This window comes from Clarias gariepinus, chromosome 28 (genome assembly GCF_024256425.1).
Source record: "Clarias gariepinus isolate MV-2021 ecotype Netherlands chromosome 28, CGAR_prim_01v2, whole genome shotgun sequence".
Classification (NCBI taxonomy): Eukaryota; Metazoa; Chordata; class Actinopteri; order Siluriformes; family Clariidae; genus Clarias; species Clarias gariepinus.
The window spans coordinates 16083121-16095946 of record NC_071127.1 but is presented as its reverse complement, the minus strand read 5'-3'; the positions used below and the strand labels follow the sequence as shown (position 1 = coordinate 16095946).

The 12826-nt window shown below is 43.3% G+C and overlaps 12 non-coding genes across 12 annotated transcripts; 5 read left to right on the top strand and 7 right to left on the bottom strand.

The window, feature by feature from the left end:
* Positions 1-249: 249 nt before the first annotated feature.
* trnay-gua (transfer RNA tyrosine (anticodon GUA)) lies at positions 250-338 on the top strand. Its single transcript is given in 2 exon segments — positions 250-286; positions 303-338. It is a non-coding gene; the product is annotated as a tRNA-Tyr (tRNA).
* Positions 339-1435: 1097 nt separating this feature from the next.
* Positions 1436-1507, bottom strand: trnae-cuc (transfer RNA glutamic acid (anticodon CUC)). Its single transcript has one exon. It is a non-coding gene; the product is annotated as a tRNA-Glu (tRNA).
* A 1545-nt stretch (positions 1508-3052) lies between these two features.
* trnay-gua (transfer RNA tyrosine (anticodon GUA)) lies at positions 3053-3141 on the top strand. Its single transcript is given in 2 exon segments — positions 3053-3089; positions 3106-3141. It is a non-coding gene; the product is annotated as a tRNA-Tyr (tRNA).
* Positions 3142-4064: 923 nt separating this feature from the next.
* trnay-gua (transfer RNA tyrosine (anticodon GUA)) lies at positions 4065-4153 on the top strand. Its single transcript is given in 2 exon segments — positions 4065-4101; positions 4118-4153. It is a non-coding gene; the product is annotated as a tRNA-Tyr (tRNA).
* An 85-nt stretch (positions 4154-4238) lies between these two features.
* Positions 4239-4310, bottom strand: trnae-cuc (transfer RNA glutamic acid (anticodon CUC)). Its single transcript has one exon. It is a non-coding gene; the product is annotated as a tRNA-Glu (tRNA).
* Positions 4311-5082: 772 nt separating this feature from the next.
* On the top strand, positions 5083-5171 carry trnay-gua (transfer RNA tyrosine (anticodon GUA)). The gene is given in 2 exon segments: positions 5083-5119; positions 5136-5171. It is a non-coding gene; the product is annotated as a tRNA-Tyr (tRNA).
* Positions 5172-6268: 1097 nt separating this feature from the next.
* Positions 6269-6340, bottom strand: trnae-cuc (transfer RNA glutamic acid (anticodon CUC)). Its single transcript has one exon. It is a non-coding gene; the product is annotated as a tRNA-Glu (tRNA).
* A 772-nt stretch (positions 6341-7112) lies between these two features.
* On the top strand, positions 7113-7201 carry trnay-gua (transfer RNA tyrosine (anticodon GUA)). The gene is given in 2 exon segments: positions 7113-7149; positions 7166-7201. It is a non-coding gene; the product is annotated as a tRNA-Tyr (tRNA).
* An 85-nt stretch (positions 7202-7286) lies between these two features.
* trnae-cuc (transfer RNA glutamic acid (anticodon CUC)) lies at positions 7287-7358 on the bottom strand. Its single transcript has one exon. It is a non-coding gene; the product is annotated as a tRNA-Glu (tRNA).
* A 946-nt stretch (positions 7359-8304) lies between these two features.
* Positions 8305-8376, bottom strand: trnae-cuc (transfer RNA glutamic acid (anticodon CUC)). Its single transcript has one exon. It is a non-coding gene; the product is annotated as a tRNA-Glu (tRNA).
* Positions 8377-9322: 946 nt separating this feature from the next.
* On the bottom strand, positions 9323-9394 carry trnae-cuc (transfer RNA glutamic acid (anticodon CUC)). The gene has a single exon. It is a non-coding gene; the product is annotated as a tRNA-Glu (tRNA).
* Positions 9395-10340: 946 nt separating this feature from the next.
* trnae-cuc (transfer RNA glutamic acid (anticodon CUC)) lies at positions 10341-10412 on the bottom strand. The gene has a single exon. It is a non-coding gene; the product is annotated as a tRNA-Glu (tRNA).
* Between the last annotated feature and the right edge of the window lie 2414 nt (positions 10413-12826).

The following is a 12826-nucleotide window of genomic DNA, read 5'->3' as shown; positions in this document are numbered from 1 at the left end:
AAAAAGAGCATGACAAGGCATGGACAAAGCAGAAATGTTTCTCATGGAAAAATGCCATGCTTTTCCCAACTGTTGAATTCATTCCTGCATTTTCCCTAAGAATTAAACAAAATGGGCAATGAAAGTTACTGCTCCGGAACACTCAGGATAATCCTTTACTGCTTTAAACCAAACTGGAAAAGACACAGAGAGTTGCAGCAGCAACTTTGGGATTTTCGTTTTGGTTTGTTTACAGAGAAAGAAGCCTGACCTTCGATAGCTCAGTTGGTAGAGCGGAGGACTGTAGTCTACTGTCAATGGCCATCCTTAGGTCGCTGGTTCGAATCCGGCTCGAAGGATCTCTCTTTATGTAGATCCAATGAATGCTAGCCACCATTCTGTTGGCTCTGAACTTCGAGATCCACCCGTCCCGAAAAACTTAACTTCCCTGACCGGGAATCGAACCGCGGCGGTGAGAGCGCCGAATCCTAGCCACTTGACCACCAGGGACTGAAGACAAAGAAAGTGCCTCCTCTGGTGGCTGGCTCTGGTACCTAGAAAAAAACGCTCTAGTGATGGCATAACGTATTTCTCAGTCGAATAAAACAATCCTGGGGCTCCTCCCCTAATGGTGGGCGTGTCGGGCCTGAATAAAGTGGGTGGGCTTTGCATGGAAACTAACAAAGAATGAATATGAATTCAAGCATTTGCACTTGCCTCCTCCTACTCAGTTTAATTTGAAGCTCATTTATTCTTCAGGGAATTAAATTTAAGCATTTGCACTTGCCTCCTTCTACTCACTTTAATTTAAAAACAGAAGTAACCAAGCTCAAGGACTGTTCTTCATGAGCTGTAGTTCTTGCTCATCTTCACTAAGCAGGCCAATAATTAGCCAAATATCAGCTGAAATGATTGCCCTCGACTGCTGCCTTGAGTGAGCGTTCCTGTTTCTGCTTTAACCTCTGTGAAGGCCAAGGCTTTTTTTTTATTTGACTCAATCTTATTTATTCTTCAGGGAATCAAACACAAAGACAAAAAGAGCATGACAAGGCATGGACAAAGCAGAAATGTTTCTCATGGAAAAATGCCATGCTTTTCCCAACTGTTGAATTCATTCCTGCATTTTCCCTAAGAATTAAACAAAATGGGCAATGAAAGTTACTGCTCCGGAACACTCAGGATAATCCTTTACTGCTATAAACCAAACTGGAAAAGACACAGAGAGTTGCAGCAGCAACTTTGGGCTTTTCGTTTTGGTTTGTTTACAGAGAGAGAAGCCTGACCTTCGATAGCTCAGTTGGTAGAGCGGAGGACTGTAGTCTACTGTCAATGGCCATCCTTAGGTCGCTGGCTCGAATCCGGCTCGAAGGATCTCTCTTTATGTAGATCCAATGAGTGCTAGCCACCTTTCTGTTGGCTCTGAACTTCGAGATCCACCCGTCCAGAAAAACTTAACTTCCCTGACCGGGAATCGAACCCGGGCCGCGGCGGTGAGAGCGCCGAATCCTAGCCACTAGACCACCAGGGACTGAAGACAACGAAAGTGCCTCCTCTGGTGGCTGGCTCTGGTACCTAGAAAAAAACGCTCTAGTGATGGCATAACGTATTTCTCAGTCGAATAAAACAATCCTGGGGCTCCTCCCCTAATGGTGGGCGTGTCGGGCCTGAATAAAGTGGGTGGGCTTTGCATGGAAACTAACAAAGAATGAATATGAATTCAAGCATTTGCACTTGCCTCCTCCTACTCAGTTTAATTTGAAGCTCATTTATTCTTCAGGGAATTAAATTTAAGCATTTGCACTTGCCTCCTTCTACTCACTTTAATTTAAAAACAGAAGTAACCAAGCTCAAGGACTGTTCTTCATGAGCTGTAGTTCTTGCTCATCTTCACTAAGCAGGCCAATAATTAGCCAAATATCAGCTGAAATGATTGCCCTCGACTGCTGCCTTGAGTGAGCGTTCCTGTTTCTGCTTTAACCTCTGTGAAGGCCAAGGCTTTTTTTTTATTTGACTCAATCTTATTTATTCTTCAGGGAATCAAACACAAAGACAAAAAGAGCATGACAAGGCATGGACAAAGCAGAAATGTTTCTCATGGAAAAATGCCATGCTTTTCCCAACTGTTGAATTCATTCCTGCATTTTCCCTAAGAATTAAACAAAATGGGCAATGAAAGTTACTGCTCCGGAACACTCAGGATAATCCTTTACTGCTATAAACCAAACTGGAAAAGACACAGAGAGTTGCAGCAGCAACTTTGGGCTTTTCGTTTTGGTTTGTTTACAGAGAGAGAAGCCTGACCTTCGATAGCTCAGTTGGTAGAGCGGAGGACTGTAGTCTACTGTCAATGGCCATCCTTAGGTCCTTAGGCATAACGTATTTCTCAGTCGAATAAAACAATCCTGGGGCTCCTCCCCTAATGGTGGGCGTGTCAGGCCTGAATAAAGTGGGTGGGCTTTGCATGGAAACAAACAAAGAATGAATATAAATTCAAGCATTTGCACTTGCCTCCTCCTACTCAGTTTAATTTGAAGCTCATTTATTCTTCAGGGAATTAAATTTAAGCATTTGCACTTGCCTCCTTCTACTCACTTTAATTTAAAAACAGAAGTAACCAAGCTCAAGGACTGTTCTTCATGAGCTGTAGTTCTTGCTCATCTTCACTAAGCAGGCCAATAATTAGCCAAATATCAGCTGAAATGATTGCCCTCGACTGCTGCCTTGAGTGAGCGTTCCTGTTTCTGCTTTAACCTCTGTGAAGGCCAAGGCTTTTTTTTTATTTGACTCAATCTTATTTATTCTTCAGGGAATCAAACACAAAGACAAAAATAGCATTACAAGGCATGGACAAAGCAGAAATGTTTCCCATGGAAAAATGCCATGCTTTTCCCAACTGTTGAATTCATTCCTGCATTTTCCCTAAGAATTAAACAAAATGGGCAATGAAAGTTACTGCTCCGGAACACTCAGGATAATCCTTTACTGCTTTAAACCAAACTAGAAAAGACACAGAGAGTTGCAGCAGCAACTTTGGGATTTTCGTTTTGGTTTGTTTACAGAGAAAGAAGCCTGACCTTCGATAGCTCAGTTGGTAGAGCGGAGGACTGTAGTCTACTGTCAATGGCCATCCTTAGGTCGCTGGTTCGAATCCGGCTCGAAGGATCTCTCTTTATGTAGATCCAATGAATGCTAGCCACCATTCTGTTGGCTCTGAACTTCGAGATCCACCCGTCCCGAAAAACTTAACTTCCCTGACCGGGAATCGAACCGCGGCGGTGAGAGCGCCGAATCCTAGCCACTTGACCACCAGGGACTGAAGACAAAGAAAGTGCCTCCTCTGGTGGCTGGCTCTGGTACCTAGAAAAAAACGCTCTAGTGATGGCATAACGTATTTCTCAGTCGAATAAAACAATCCTGGGGCTCCTCCCCTAATGGTGGGCGTGTCGGGCCTGAATAAAGTGGGTGGGCTTTGCATGGAAACTAACAAAGAATGAATATGAATTCAAGCATTTGCACTTGCCTCCTCCTACTCAGTTTAATTTGAAGCTCATTTATTCTTCAGGGAATTAAATTTAAGCATTTGCACTTGCCTCCTTCTACTCACTTTAATTTAAAAACAGAAGTAACCAAGCTCAAGGACTGTTCTTCATGAGCTGTAGTTCTTGCTCATCTTCACTAAGCAGGCCAATAATTAGCCAAATATCAGCTGAAATGATTGCCCTCGACTGCTGCCTTGAGTGAGCGTTCCTGTTTCTGCTTTAACCTCTGTGAAGGCCAAGGCTTTTTTTTTATTTGACTCAATCTTATTTATTCTTCAGGGAATCAAACACAAAGACAAAAAGAGCATGACAAGGCATGGACAAAGCAGAAATGTTTCTCAATGAAAAATGCCATGCTTTTCCCAACTGTTGAATTCATTCCTGCATTTTCCCTAAGAATTAAACAAAATGGGCAATGAAAGTTACTGCTCCGGAACACTCAGGATAATCCTTTACTGCTTTAAACCAAACTGGAAAAGACACAGAGAGTTGCAGCAGCAACTTTGGGCTTTTCGTTTTGGTTTGTTTACAGAGAAAGAAGCCTAACCTTCGATAGCTCAGTTGGTAGAGCGGAGGACTGTAGTCTACTGTCAATGGCCATCCTTAGGTCGCTGGTTCGAATCCGGCTCGAAGGATCTCTCTTTATGTAGATCCAATGAGTGCTAGCCACCTTTCTGTTGGCTCTGAACTTCGAGATCCACCCGTCCAGAAAAACTTAACTTCCCTGACCGGGAATCGAACCCGGGCCGCGGCGGTGAGAGCGCCGAATCCTAGCCACTAGACCACCAGGGACTGAAGACAACGAAAGTGCCTCCTCTGGTGGCTGGCTCTGGTACCTAGAAAAAAACGCTCTAGTGATGGCATAATGTATTTCTCAGTCGAATAAAACAATCCTGGGGCTCCTCCCCTAATGGTGGGCGTGTCGGGCCTGAATAAAGTGGGTGGGCTTTGCATGGAAACTAACAAAGAATGAATATGAATTCAAGCATTTGCACTTGCCTCCTCCTACTCAGTTTAATTTGAAGCTCATTTATTCTTCAGGGAATTAAATTTAAGCATTTGCACTGGCCTCCTTCTACTCACTTTAATTTAAAAACAGAAGTAACCAAGCTCAAGGACTGTTCTTCATGAGCTGTAGTTCTTGCTCATCTTCACTAAGCAGGCCAATAATTAGCCAAATATCAGCTGAAATGATTGCCCTCGACTGCTGCCTTGAGTGAGCGTTCCTGTTTCTGCTTTAACCTCTGTGAAGGCCAAGGCTTTTTTTTTATTTGACTCAATCTTATTTATTCTTCAGGGAATCAAACACAAAGACAAAAAGAGCATGACAAGGCATGGACAAAGCAGAAATGTTTCTCATGGAAAAATGCCATGCTTTTCCCAACTGTTGAATTCATTCCTGCATTTTCCCTAAGAATTAAACAAAATGGGCAATGAAAGTTACTGCTCCGGAACACTCAGGATAATCCTTTACTGCTTTAAACCAAACTGGAAAAGACACAGAGAGTTGCAGCAGCAACTTTGGGATTTTCGTTTTGGTTTGTTTACAGAGAAAGAAGCCTGACCTTCGATAGCTCAGTTGGTAGAGCGGAGGACTGTAGTCTACTGTCAATGGCCATCCTTAGGTCGCTGGTTCGAATCCGGCTCGAAGGATCTCTCTTTATGTAGATCCAATGAATGCTAGCCACCATTCTGTTGGCTCTGAACTTCGAGATCCACCCGTCCCGAAAAACTTAACTTCCCTGACCGGGAATCGAACCGCGGCGGTGAGAGCGCCGAATCCTAGCCACTTGACCACCAGGGACTGAAGACAAAGAAAGTGCCTCCTCTGGTGGCTGGCTCTGGTACCTAGAAAAAAACGCTCTAGTGATGGCATAACGTATTTCTCAGTCGAATAAAACAATCCTGGGGCTCCTCCCCTAATGGTGGGCGTGTCGGGCCTGAATAAAGTGGGTGGGCTTTGCATGGAAACTAACAAAGAATGAATATGAATTCAAGCATTTGCACTTGCCTCCTCCTACTCAGTTTAATTTGAAGCTCATTTATTCTTCAGGGAATTAAATTTAAGCATTTGCACTTGCCTCCTTCTACTCACTTTAATTTAAAAACAGAAGTAACCAAGCTCAAGGACTGTTCTTCATGAGCTGTAGTTCTTGCTCATCTTCACTAAGCAGGCCAATAATTAGCCAAATATCAGCTGAAATGATTGCCCTCGACTGCTGCCTTGAGTGAGCGTTCCTGTTTCTGCTTTAACCTCTGTGAAGGCCAAGGCTTTTTTTTTATTTGACTCAATCTTATTTATTCTTCAGGGAATCAAACACAAAGACAAAAAGAGCATGACAAGGCATGGACAAAGCAGAAATGTTTCTCATGGAAAAATGCCATGCTTTTCCCAACTGTTGAATTCATTCCTGCATTTTCCCTAAGAATTAAACAAAATGGGCAATGAAAGTTACTGCTCCGGAACACTCAGGATAATCCTTTACTGCTATAAACCAAACTGGAAAAGACACAGAGAGTTGCAGCAGCAACTTTGGGCTTTTCGTTTTGGTTTGTTTACAGAGAGAGAAGCCTGACCTTCGATAGCTCAGTTGGTAGAGCGGAGGACTGTAGTCTACTGTCAATGGCCATCCTTAGGTCGCTGGCTCGAATCCGGCTCGAAGGATCTCTCTTTATGTAGATCCAATGAGTGCTAGCCACCTTTCTGTTGGCTCTGAACTTCGAGATCCACCCGTCCAGAAAAACTTAACTTCCCTGACCGGGAATCGAACCCGGGCCGCGGCGGTGAGAGCGCCGAATCCTAGCCACTAGACCACCAGGGACTGAAGACAACGAAAGTGCCTCCTCTGGTGGCTGGCTCTGGTACCTAGAAAAAAACGCTCTAGTGATGGCATAACGTATTTCTCAGTCGAATAAAACAATCCTGGGGCTCCTCCCCTAATGGTGGGCGTGTCGGGCCTGAATAAAGTGGGTGGGCTTTGCATGGAAACTAACAAAGAATGAATATGAATTCAAGCATTTGCACTTGCCTCCTCCTACTCAGTTTAATTTGAAGCTCATTTATTCTTCAGGGAATTAAATTTAAGCATTTGCACTTGCCTCCTTCTACTCACTTTAATTTAAAAACAGAAGTAACCAAGCTCAAGGACTGTTCTTCATGAGCTGTAGTTCTTGCTCATCTTCACTAAGCAGGCCAATAATTAGCCAAATATCAGCTGAAATGATTGCCCTCGACTGCTGCCTTGAGTGAGCGTTCCTGTTTCTGCTTTAACCTCTGTGAAGGCCAAGGCTTTTTTTTTATTTGACTCAATCTTATTTATTCTTCAGGGAATCAAACACAAAGACAAAAAGAGCATGACAAGGCATGGACAAAGCAGAAATGTTTCTCATGGAAAAATGCCATGCTTTTCCCAACTGTTGAATTCATTCCTGCATTTTCCCTAAGAATTAAACAAAATGGGCAATGAAAGTTACTGCTCCGGAACACTCAGGATAATCCTTTACTGCTTTAAACCAAACTGGAAAAGACACAGAGAGTTGCAGCAGCAACTTTGGGCTTTTCGTTTTGGTTTGTTTACAGAGAAAGAAGCCTGACCTTCGATAGCTCAGTTGGTAGAGCGGAGGACTGTAGTCTACTGTCAATGGCCATCCTTAGGTCGCTGGTTCGAATCCGGCTCGAAGGATCTCTCTTTATGTAGATCCAATAAGTGCTAGCCACCTTTCTGTTGGCTCTGAACTTCGAGATCCACCCGTCCAGAAAAACTTAACTTCCCTGACCGGGAATCGAACCCGGGCCGCGGCGGTGAGAGCGCCGAATCCTAGCCACTAGACCACCAGGGACTGAAGACAAAGAAAGTGCCTCCTCTGGTGGCTGGCTCTGGTACCTAGAAAAAAACGCTCTAGTGATGGCATCACGTATTTCTCAGTCGAATAAAACAATCCTGGGGCTCCTCCCCTAATGGTGGGCGTGTCGGGCCTGAATAAAGTGGGTGGGCTTTGCATGGAAACTAACAAAGAATGAATATGAATTCAAGCATTTGCACTTGCCTCCTCCTACTCAGTTTAATTTGAAGCTCATTTATTCTTCAGGGAATTAAATTTAAGCATTTGCACTTGCCTCCTTCTACTCACTTTAATTTAAAAACAGAAGTAACCAAGCTCAAGGACTGTTCTTCATGAGCTGTAGTTCTTGCTCATCTTCACTAAGCAGGCCAATAATTAGCCAAATATCAGCTGAAATGATTGCCCTCGACTGCTGCCTTGAGTGAGCGTTCCTGTTTCTGCTTTAACCTCTGTGAAGGCCAAGGCTTTTTTTTTATTTGACTCAATCTTATTTATTCTTCAGGGAATCAAACACAAAGACAAAAAGAGCATGACAAGGCATGGACAAAGCAGAAATGTTTCTCATGGAAAAATGCCATGCTTTTCCCAACTGTTGAATTCATTCCTGCATTTTCCCTAAGAATTAAACAAAATGGGCAATGAAAGTTACTGCTCCGGAACACTCAGGATAATCCTTTACTGCTATAAACCAAACTGGAAAAGACACAGAGAGTTGCAGCAGCAACTTTGGGCTTTTCGTTTTGGTTTGTTTACAGAGAGAGAAGCCTGACCTTCGATAGCTCAGTTGGTAGAGCGGAGGACTGTAGTCTACTGTCAATGGCCATCCTTAGGTCGCTGGCTCGAATCCGGCTCGAAGGATCTCTCTTTATGTAGATCCAATGAGTGCTAGCCACCTTTCTGTTGGCTCTGAACTTCGAGATCCACCCGTCCAGAAAAACTTAACTTCCCTGACCGGGAATCGAACCCGGGCCGCGGCGGTGAGAGCGCCGAATCCTAGCCACTAGACCACCAGGGACTGAAGACAACGAAAGTGCCTCCTCTGGTGGCTGGCTCTGGTACCTAGAAAAAAACGCTCTAGTGATGGCATAACGTATTTCTCAGTCGAATAAAACAATCCTGGGGCTCCTCCCCTAATGGTGGGCGTGTCGGGCCTGAATAAAGTGGGTGGGCTTTGCATGGAAACTAACAAAGAATGAATATGAATTCAAGCATTTGCACTTGCCTCCTCCTACTCAGTTTAATTTGAAGCTCATTTATTCTTCAGGGAATTAAATTTAAGCATTTGCACTTGCCTCCTTCTACTCACTTTAATTTAAAAACAGAAGTAACCAAGCTCAAGGACTGTTCTTCATGAGCTGTAGTTCTTGCTCATCTTCACTAAGCAGGCCAATAATTAGCCAAATATCAGCTGAAATGATTGCCCTCGACTGCTGCCTTGAGTGAGCGTTCCTGTTTCTGCTTTAACCTCTGTGAAGGCCAAGGCTTTTTTTTTATTTGACTCAATCTTATTTATTCTTCAGGGAATCAAACACAAAGACAAAAAGAGCATGACAAGGCATGGACAAAGCAGAAATGTTTCTCATGGAAAAATGCCATGCTTTTCCCAACTGTTGAATTCATTCCTGCATTTTCCCTAAGAATTAAACAAAATGGGCAATGAAAGTTACTGCTCCGGAACACTCAGGATAATCCTTTACTGCTTTAAACCAAACTGGAAAAGACACAGAGAGTTGCAGCAGCAACTTTGGGCTTTTCGTTTTGGTTTGTTTACAGAGAAAGAAGCCTGACCTTCGATAGCTCAGTTGGTAGAGCGGAGGACTGTAGTCTACTGTCAATGGCCATCCTTAGTTCGCTGGTTCGAATCCGGCTCGAAGGATCTCTCTTTATGTAGATCCAATAAGTGCTAGCCACCTTTCTGTTGGCTCTGAACTTCGAGATCCACCCGTCCAGAAAAACTTAACTTCCCTGACCGGGAATCGAACCCGGGCCGCGGCGGTGAGAGCGCCGAATCCTAGCCACTAGACCACCAGGGACTGAAGACAAAGAAAGTGCCTCCTCTGGTGGCTGGCTCTGGTACCTAGAAAAAAACGCTCTAGTGATGGCATCACGTATTTCTCAGTCGAATAAAACAATCCTGGGGCTCCTCCCCTAATGGTGGGCGTGTCGGGCCTGAATAAAGTGGGTGGGCTTTGCATGGAAACTAACAAAGAATGAATATGAATTCAAGCATTTGCACTTGCCTCCTCCTACTCAGTTTAATTTGAAGCTCATTTATTCTTCAGGGAATTAAATTTAAGCATTTGCACTTGCCTCCTTCTACTCACTTTAATTTAAAAACAGAAGTAACCAAGCTCAAGGACTGTTCTTCATGAGCTGTAGTTCTTGCTCATCTTCACTAAGCAGGCCAATAATTAGCCAAATATCAGCTGAAATGATTGCCCTCGACTGCTGCCTTGAGTGAGCGTTCCTGTTTCTGCTTTAACCTCTGTGAAGGCCAAGGCTTTTTTTTTATTTGACTCAATCTTATTTATTCTTCAGGGAATCAAACACAAAGACAAAAAGAGCATGACAAGGCATGGACAAAGCAGAAATGTTTCTCATGGAAAAATGCCATGCTTTTCCCAACTGTTGAATTCATTCCTGCATTTTCCCTAAGAATTAAACAAAATGGGCAATGAAAGTTACTGCTCCGGAACACTCAGGATAATCCTTTACTGCTATAAACCAAACTGGAAAAGACACAGAGAGTTGCAGCAGCAACTTTGGGCTTTTCGTTTTGGTTTGTTTACAGAGAGAGAAGCCTGACCTTCGATAGCTCAGTTGGTAGAGCGGAGGACTGTAGTCTACTGTCAATGGCCATCCTTAGGTCGCTGGCTCGAATCCGGCTCGAAGGATCTCTCTTTATGTAGATCCAATGAGTGCTAGCCACCTTTCTGTTGGCTCTGAACTTCGAGATCCACCCGTCCAGAAAAACTTAACTTCCCTGACCGGGAATCGAACCCGGGCCGCGGCGGTGAGAGCGCCGAATCCTAGCCACTAGACCACCAGGGACTGAAGACAAAGAAAGTGCCTCCTCTGGTGGCTGGCTCTGGTACCTAGAAAAAAACGCTCTAGTGATGGCATAACGTATTTCTCAGTCGAATAAAACAATCCTGGGGCTCCTCCCCTAATGGTGGGCGTGTCAGGCCTGAATAAAGTGGGTGGGCTTTGCATGGAAACAAACAAAGAATGAATATAAATTCAAGCATTTGCACTTGCCTCCTCCTACTCAGTTTAATTTGAAGCTCATTTATTCTTCAGGGAATTAAATTTAAGCATTTGCACTTGCCTCCTTCTACTCACTTTAATTTAAAAACAGAAGTAACCAAGCTCAAGGACTGTTCTTCATGAGCTGTAGTTCTTGCTCATCTTCACTAAGCAGGCCAATAATTAGCCAAATATCAGCTGAAATGATTGCCCTCGACTGCTGCCTTGAGTGAGCGTTCCTGTTTCTGCTTTAACCTCTGTGAAGGCCAAGGCTTTTTTTTTATTTGACTCAATCTTATTTATTCTTCAGGGAATCAAACACAAAGACAAAAATAGCATTACAAGGCATGGACAAAGCAGAAATGTTTCCCATGGAAAAATGCCATGCTTTTCCCAACTGTTGAATTCATTCCTGCATTTTCCCTAAGAATTAAACAAAATGGGCAATGAAAGTTACTGCTCCGGAACACTCAGGATAATCCTTTACTGCTTTAAACCAAACTAGAAAAGACACAGAGAGTTGCAGCAGCAACTTTGGGATTTTCGTTTTGGTTTGTTTACAGAGAAAGAAGCCTGACCTTCGATAGCTCAGTTGGTAGTATGGAAGTAAATTTTATTTGATTTTCTTTGGTTTTACTTCCTTTTAAGGAATAAATGGTAGCCCATAGGAAAGTACTCAGCAATGTGTGTGCGAAGCTGCACGTATAGGCCTGAGAGTCTGCTTGCATAAGCAGTCTGATATATACATTGAGGCCCCTAGACTGGGGAAGCTTGAAGAACCCCAGATGTTTAGGATGACATCGTTGCATGTAGAATGAATTCTTTTGTCCTGGTTGACTATATAAGTGGCGAGCCGACGGGACAGTGTTGCGATTCTGCAGTCTCCCCCGGCCGTTATTGCATGATAAATAAAGGTCGTGATCTTCTGAAACCAAAGCCTGGGTCTTCAATCAATTTCCACAACATCTTGGCGCTGCGAGCAGGGTGGTGAAGGGGCAAAGGTGTGGCTGATCACCGTGGGCATCCTTGGCGGGCAGCACAAACAGGTGGCCACCTAAAAAGGTAAGCAACTTTTGCTTATATACTTAGTTTGTGTTGTTTGCTGGGATAACCCGTGGTGGTAAGGACACCTGATAAAGACCTCTCCAAATTAAGTAGTCTCTACATGGGCTTTGGTTCCAGAAAGAAATGCATGCATCAGCTTACTAACTGTTGTACTGATAGTAAATTGATAAAATAAGCATTGCATTTGTCTGTTTTGTTGTCAAGAGGGCATTGATTGATGGCAGCAATAACAGGTGGTATGAGAGAGCGCATTTGAGTATCTATTTAAGTTGCTAAGAGGGCAATATAAAAAGGTAGATAGTCTTGATATTAATTTGTCCTTATTGTCAAGTGGGCCTTGATTGGATGGCAATAGGGGAAAGCAGGTTAATACGGAGTTGCGCTTAATTAGTAATATTGTTTGTGTGAGGATACGCAACAATTAATAAAATAATACCCTTTTGTATGAGGAACACTTTGGTGTCGTAAGCATTTTGTAGCCACCTTAAAATTTGTATTATATGAGGTTTTGTGGCTTTTATTTTATATCTTTTTTCGTATGAGGAATGTACTGTTGTACATCATAAGCATTGTGTCATAACTTTTTTATGTGGGGCACTATTTTGTGCCATTAAGTTGAATGCAATTGCAATTGTTTGGGCCTAATTGATGTTGTGTCTGTCTGTGTCTGTCTATTACTGTTTGAGTGTGTGAGAGCTCTATGTGTGCCTGAGTGTGCCTGAGAGAGAGAGAGAGAGAGAGAGAGAGAGAGAGAGAGGCTGGTTGAGTGAAGTCATAAGCTTCGTGTCGAGTAAACAGGCCTGGACCTCCCGAGGGAATTGTGTGTACAACCCTCAGAGGGGGGGCAGCTTGTTGCCAGACCGGAGTCGTGTGTGTGTGTATGAGCCCTTATTAGTTAATAACTAAATAAAGAGTTAAATAGTTAAACATCACTCAATAAAAGGGACACGTGTGAGTGTATTAATGAGCCCCAATTAGTAAAGGGGACATGTATGTAAAGAATAAGCCCTATTTTCCAGGAAAAAAGGGATAAAGTATGAATGCTTAAGCCTATGACTGAATAAATAAATAAATAAATAAATAAAAAGTTTGAAGTGGTGAGTGTGTTTAAACCCTATATTAATACTGTGCAATTATTCGGTTACTGTGTATAA